Genomic DNA, 6,553 nt, shown 5'->3' on the forward strand with positions numbered 1-6,553 from the left:
TTTCAGAGGAGCATGAAAGAGCCTCAGCTCCAGCTCCAGTACTCCCAGTCCCTTCGCCAGATACCGAGGGTCAGCAGATGAGAGAGGCTATTTAGTTACTAACCCAGTTAGTCGCCGCTCAGGCCCAGCGGCAAGGTGTGGGCCAAGGTGATAGAGCGGTCAGTGCAAGAGCCCGTGATTTTATTAGTCTGAATCCTCCAGAATTCTACGGGTCGAAGCTGGATGAAGACCTATAGGGCTTTATAGATGAGAGGCTAAGGACATTACGAATAATACACACTTCTGATATTGAGTCAGTAGAATTGGCTTCTTATAGATTACGGGATGCGGCCGTCTATTGGTACAACACTTGGATGTCTTCGTGAGGGGCAAATGCACCTCCCCCAGTATGGCAAGAGTTCGTGGATGCCTTCCTTCAACATTATTTACCACCAGAGGTTCGACGGGCCCGAGCTGATAAGTTCTTGAATCTCAGGAAAGGGAATATAAGCGCTCGAGAATATAGTCTCCGCTTTAATTCTTTGGCTAGGTATGCCCCAGCCATGGTAGCTGACATGGGAGACTGTGTACACCGATTCGTGAGTGGATTGGGGCCACATTTGATTAAGGAGTGCTTGACAGCCTCACTCCAGGACGGGATGGATATTTCTCGTATTCAGGCCCATGCTCAGAATCTGGAGGAACAGCAGCAGCCGCAAAGGGACGAGCGTGATTCTGATAAAGGGTATAGTAAGAGGGCGAGAACTTTTGAGGCTGCTAGTGAGTTTAGAAGGGGACAGGGACCGCAGTATTCCAGGCATTCAGGTCAATCAGTGGCCAGTACGCCTTCTCGATTTGCAGGCAAGAGATTTAATCGTCCTATCTATTCTGGATAGGGCCAAAGCTCCAGAGTTTTGGGTTTCTAGTATAGGGATGATTCAAGCCAGGTGAAACTACCTTCACCCCAATGTGCTCAGTGTGGTAGGCCATATTCTGGACAGTGTCGCTTAGGTTCAGGTGCTTGTTATGCCTGTGGTCGGATTGGCCATATGATGCGTGATTGTCCATTGAGGGATGGCAGAGATAAGGCTTAGCCCACAGGATCAGCAGTTCGTTCTTCATCGTCCGTACGCCCTGTGGGGCAAGGTTCGCAGATGCCAGTAGATCGTGGTAGAGGTAGAGGGGGAGCATCTAGTTTGAGCGGCCCTCAAAATTGTATCTATGCACTAGCTGGACGACAGGATCTTGAGTCCTCCCCCGATGTTGTCACAGGTTTATTGTCAATATTCCCTCATAATGTATATGCATTGATTGATCCGAGTTCTACATTGTTATATGTTACTCCTTATATTGCTGGTTGGACGGGGGCGAAACTTGAGTTGATTAAACCTTTCAAAGTGTTTTATTAATGAGACGTCAGTATGATTAGAGGAGAGTTGTAACTTCTTCTTGAAGTAAGAAGTGGAAGGGATAAGTATATATTTATTCATGACACTTGAGCATAAATAAGTTAATAATTTATGAGTACAAAGGGTAGAAGAGGTAAAGGAACGAGGTGCACGTTAAAAGAGCTAGATATTGATAAGGGCCTTTTATCATATAAAGTATATTGGCAAGGATGTTGCATGGAGGTACGAGTATACGGCTATATGGATGTAAGACAAAATTAGGACTAAGATACAGAAAGATTTTTTTAGGAGTCCTCTTCACAAGAGTATTGAGTTAGTAATATAAGGCTGAATAGCTAATGAAGGATGTGAACGACGTTTTGAAGGAATTGGTTATATAATGGTAGATAAATGAGCTGGAAGTCACGAATTGATATAAGATGTACCTTTCATTGAGAAGATGAATTTTTAGTTTAAAAGAGGTTTGTCTAAAGACCGAGTGTTTATGCGGCAAAGAGAAGGAGGAACATTAACAATCAGGGCAGATTTTGAGAATAAAATTGGTATTGGATACCATCACGGTGATGAAATAGGGAAAGCGAATAATAGGAGAAAGGTGATCTTGGAAGAACAGGAAAGAAATTATGAAGATCCTTCAATGAAAGCTTAGGCCCATCCAGGCTCAGTACGTTTACGGAATATGTGGCTCATTACAAATATGTGCAACCGACCAGATACAGTTAGACGGCAAATAATCATGACTAAGATTGGTTACGGATTTGCTGAGAGTATGTACTTGCAAGAAAAAGGAGAACTAATGGGATGTTAAATATAGAATAATGGGCTAACACCCTAAGGGGGGAAGATGAGACAGATAAGTATTGGATCAGAAATAGGCCTTGTTAAAAGATGGAAATATGGTAATAAAGTAATTGGAAAACACCTTAAAGGGATATTACACTAGCAGGTTGATAAGATGAAATGACGATTCAATGATGAACATAACCAGTCAGTCATGTGCATGACTAAGTAAAGATTAAAAGGGAGTACACTAAGGAAGAAATTACTCAGATATTCAAGATAAGAGTTCAATAGGAAGTTCAGAAATGAAAAAGCAGAGAGGGATTGAGTATGATGGTATTTGAAGTAGATAGTAGACTAAGATAAAAGTTAAGTGAAGTAGCCACCGCGAACTAGTTGTGTGGATACAATGTTCCAGCATCACAGAACAGTTAGGAAAGCATTGTACAGGGAAGCCTTAAAGGCAAAAGCATTCGAGCTAGAATCTAGCAACATCTTGTCGATGGAAAGGAGTGGCGTTACCAATTGAGAAGGACTAAAATGAAAATGAAATATTTGGAGGAACATGATTAATTGATGATACAAATGTGTATGATGATGATATGAAAATTCCATGTATAGAATGTGCCGAAAATGATCAACATGGAATTATTGCTTATCTAGTAGCTTTTGTTACCTGATTAAGATGTTTAGTTCGATATTAGCACATGAGGATTAGTATATATAAAGAAACCTAAAGAATATAGATTACTCCAGTATTCCTTCCATCCCTGAGGTAAGTGGATAAGTAGAACACACTTGTCCTATGTTATGAGTATGTATATTAGAACCACGAAGAAAATTTGAATGACGAGTTAGTATGGATTGAATTTGCATATGGTATTAGTCATCATTCAAATATCCATATGGCTCCTATGAAATTCTATAAGAATGAGAGGATGTCAGATTGTTTGAAATTTGGAATCTCATTCTGGAGAAATTTATGAAAAGTAATAAGGAAGGTAAGTATGACCCTTGGATATCCTAGACTTCGCAAGATGATAGTCGAAGGACCTACTAAATTTACCCCTAAAAATCGAAATTTGTATATTCAGTCTTTTATATGTCTATGCTTCGCAAGTGTATTGAGAAATTCCCCCATAGTTGTACCAATTGATGATATTTGGAGTACAGAACAATTATCGTACGAGGAAAATATGAAGTCTAGGTACCCGCATTTGTTTTCACTTCCAAAAGACGTTTAGACAGAGACACCATTATCCTCAAGTATGTGATGCTTCTTTGAATGATTTCTTGGTCGCGTGTGGCCAATATGGATATTGGTGTTGTAGCCCCGTAAGGCACTGTATATTTTGGGTTGTTATAATGGGATGGTAATGGTACAATTATAGGGGAAACTCTGGGATGAATGTTTTTTTTTTGGGGGGGGGGGGGAGGGGGAGAATGTTACACCTCGAAAAATTAAGAGCTTAACATTCGAGGACGAATGTTTTTAAAGGGGGGAAGAATGTTACACATCGAAAAAATTTCGCATCGTTTGCGTTATTAGTAAACTAACATAAGATCGGAGAGGTCATGAAACCTTTATAAGGTTAATGAATGCTCTTAAAAAGTGCTAAGCAAGTATCTAAATGTTCCGGGATCAAGCAAATCGAAGAAAATAAGTTTTTTGAAAATTTGGAAAAAAATTGGCAGAATTTTGGACAGAATCTTGGGTCAAAGTTGGAGGAGTATATCTCTGGGTATATTAGGAGTTTTAAGATGTTTCAAAAGCCTAAAATGAAGTTCGTCGAGTCTAGTTTCCAACGCAACAAACCATTCATCAATGAGACATTGGAGCAGGGAGTTATGGGCGTTTTAAAACGGACAGTCAGAGGGACCCGAACCTGGGCAGAAAATCCGTAAAATTTACTTAAAAGCCCACTTATGTTTTAACCCGGCCCAATCCAAATTTGGAACCTATAAAAGGGCCTATACACTTCATTTTAGTGATTTTTATTCAACTCCATAATCCTCTAGAACTCTCCTAACATCCCCACACCTCTCTAGAATTTTCCACACTTCTCTCTCCACTATAAGAGTATTCTTGAAGGCTCTCCTCCATTACAAAACATTTTGTACTATCACAAAAGAGGATTAAACTCCAAAACCCCAAGCTAATTCATGAAGAAGGATTGTTCTTGTCTCTACTTAATGTTGTGATGAATTTGGTCTTAGAAGAAGTTGAGTGGGGTGAAGTTCTTCTACTGTAAGGTATGTTCTCCATCCTATTTCTCATGATTAAGTTGATTTGAAGGTTTAGCAAGTCCTACAAAAGAAGAGAACCATAGAGAAGCAGTAGCAAAGTATTAAAGTGAAGATGATAACTATGGAATGAATTTGAAAGGAGATTTTGGATATATATATATATATATATATATATATATATATTCTTTGATTATGGTATTATGAATATTGTTATGGTTGGTTGAGAAATTGGGAAATACATCGTGTTGGATGTTTTATGGAGTATATTGGTGTTGATGATAATGTTGTTGATATTAGTATTACTATTGTTGTTGTTTTATTGGTTTTGTGATTTCGGGCTAGGGATATAAACGGGGGAGATGCTGCCCGAATGTTGGCAGATTCTAAAGGATTTTGATTTCAAGACTTAAGATAGGCACATAACAATAAGTCTAACAGTAGTATGATTTCTCTTGAATGTAGAATTATGAGCGTGGGAGAATAAGCGTTAAGTAGTAGGGGATCAATCATGTATGTTAAGGCTAGTCCCTTTCTTTGAAAAGGCATGATTCCTATGTTATGATTCCATAGATGTTTCCATAACCTTCTTTTCTTATGAATCCACACAAGTTTTCCATAACATCCTTATTCTCAAAAGTTAGAAGTTTATGATTCTTAAAAGCTTCTTATGATTCTAAAGATGAGATGTTTTCTATGATGATAATGATGATGATGATTCCATTTTTGGAGACTCCAAAGCTTAAGATTTTAATGCTATTATGAGATTATTGAGCTTATTTCATGATTTCCTTGATTTTATTCATTGTTGTGATCTCACCTTATGATAATTGTTCATTCAAGGTGAGATATAGCGATGATGATTGTTCCATAATATAAATCGGAGGTTACCGACCTTACGTCACTCCGATAGAGTCGTAGCTTTTTTTGGGCTCTCATGCATGCTACTTATATTATATATATATATACGGGATATGGGGAAAGATGAGGCGTTATATACCCATAACCACCTGATCAGTTGGTATTCTATAATATCGTCCCGGACGTGGGATGCCCGGACGCGGGATATATGGATAAATGGATCGGGTCGTTCGTTCCGCGGCAATATATTTATATATATAATGATGATATGATATATGGATCGGGTTGCACGTTCCGCAGCAATAAAAAATATTTATGGGTCGGGCTGTACGTTCCACAGCGCTATTATTTATATACGTATACGAGAAATGTTTTCTTTTGAAAGCTAAGCATGCATGGTTTTCGCCTTACGAGTCAATCAGATGTACAGGTTATCTTTATCTCCTGTTATGTTCTATATTTCTTATTATGTTGTCATGCCTTACATACTCAGTACATTGTTTGTACTGATGTCCTTTCTTGTGGACGCTGCGTTCATGCCCGCAGGTAGACACGTAAACGGATCTGATCCTTAGGAGCTCCATCAGCGGAATCTCAGAAGCGCTCCAGTTGTTTGGAGCCATAGTTATTAGTACTACTCTTTTGTATACATATACTTGGGTACGGCAGAGTCCTGCCCCGTCATTATGGATTCATGTGTCCTATTTAGAGGCTCGTAGACATATATATGTAGCTAGATGTTCTTTGACTTTAACAGTTCTTATTATTGTATAATATTTTGGTAGTCTAGTTGGCTTGTGCTTATGGACAGCGTTGTTAATGACTATATTAAGTATGATATTCACGAGCTGTCTATGTGGCCCACCAAGAAATGCTTATGGCATAATAGAACAGAGGTACTCGGTAGGCTAGTACCGGGTACCCATCATGGCCCCCTAGTTGGGTCGTGACAGTAAGCCAACTAAAAGTTAACAAGCAAGCCACAACCTCTTTCAAGCCTAAACAAGTAACCAAGTTACAGTCTCAAAATCTATTTAGCCAAGTTAAGAAAATCATTTTATCTTTTTTAGACAGTCACACAAAGTTCAAATAAGATAGAATAACACATAAATCAAATGAGTAGGTTTAAGAAACACAAAATGCAAATCCTATCTTTTTAACAAACCCAGTTAAACAAAACAGAGGAAACATGAATCATTCTGAAAGGTTTTAAACTTGACAAGCTCTTTTCTTTCCAAAACAAAGATAGAAACTTCAAGACACATCATACTAGGTGTAAA

Source organism: Lycium ferocissimum, chromosome 4 (genome assembly GCF_029784015.1).
Source record: "Lycium ferocissimum isolate CSIRO_LF1 chromosome 4, AGI_CSIRO_Lferr_CH_V1, whole genome shotgun sequence".
Taxonomy (NCBI): domain Eukaryota; kingdom Viridiplantae; phylum Streptophyta; class Magnoliopsida; order Solanales; family Solanaceae; genus Lycium; species Lycium ferocissimum.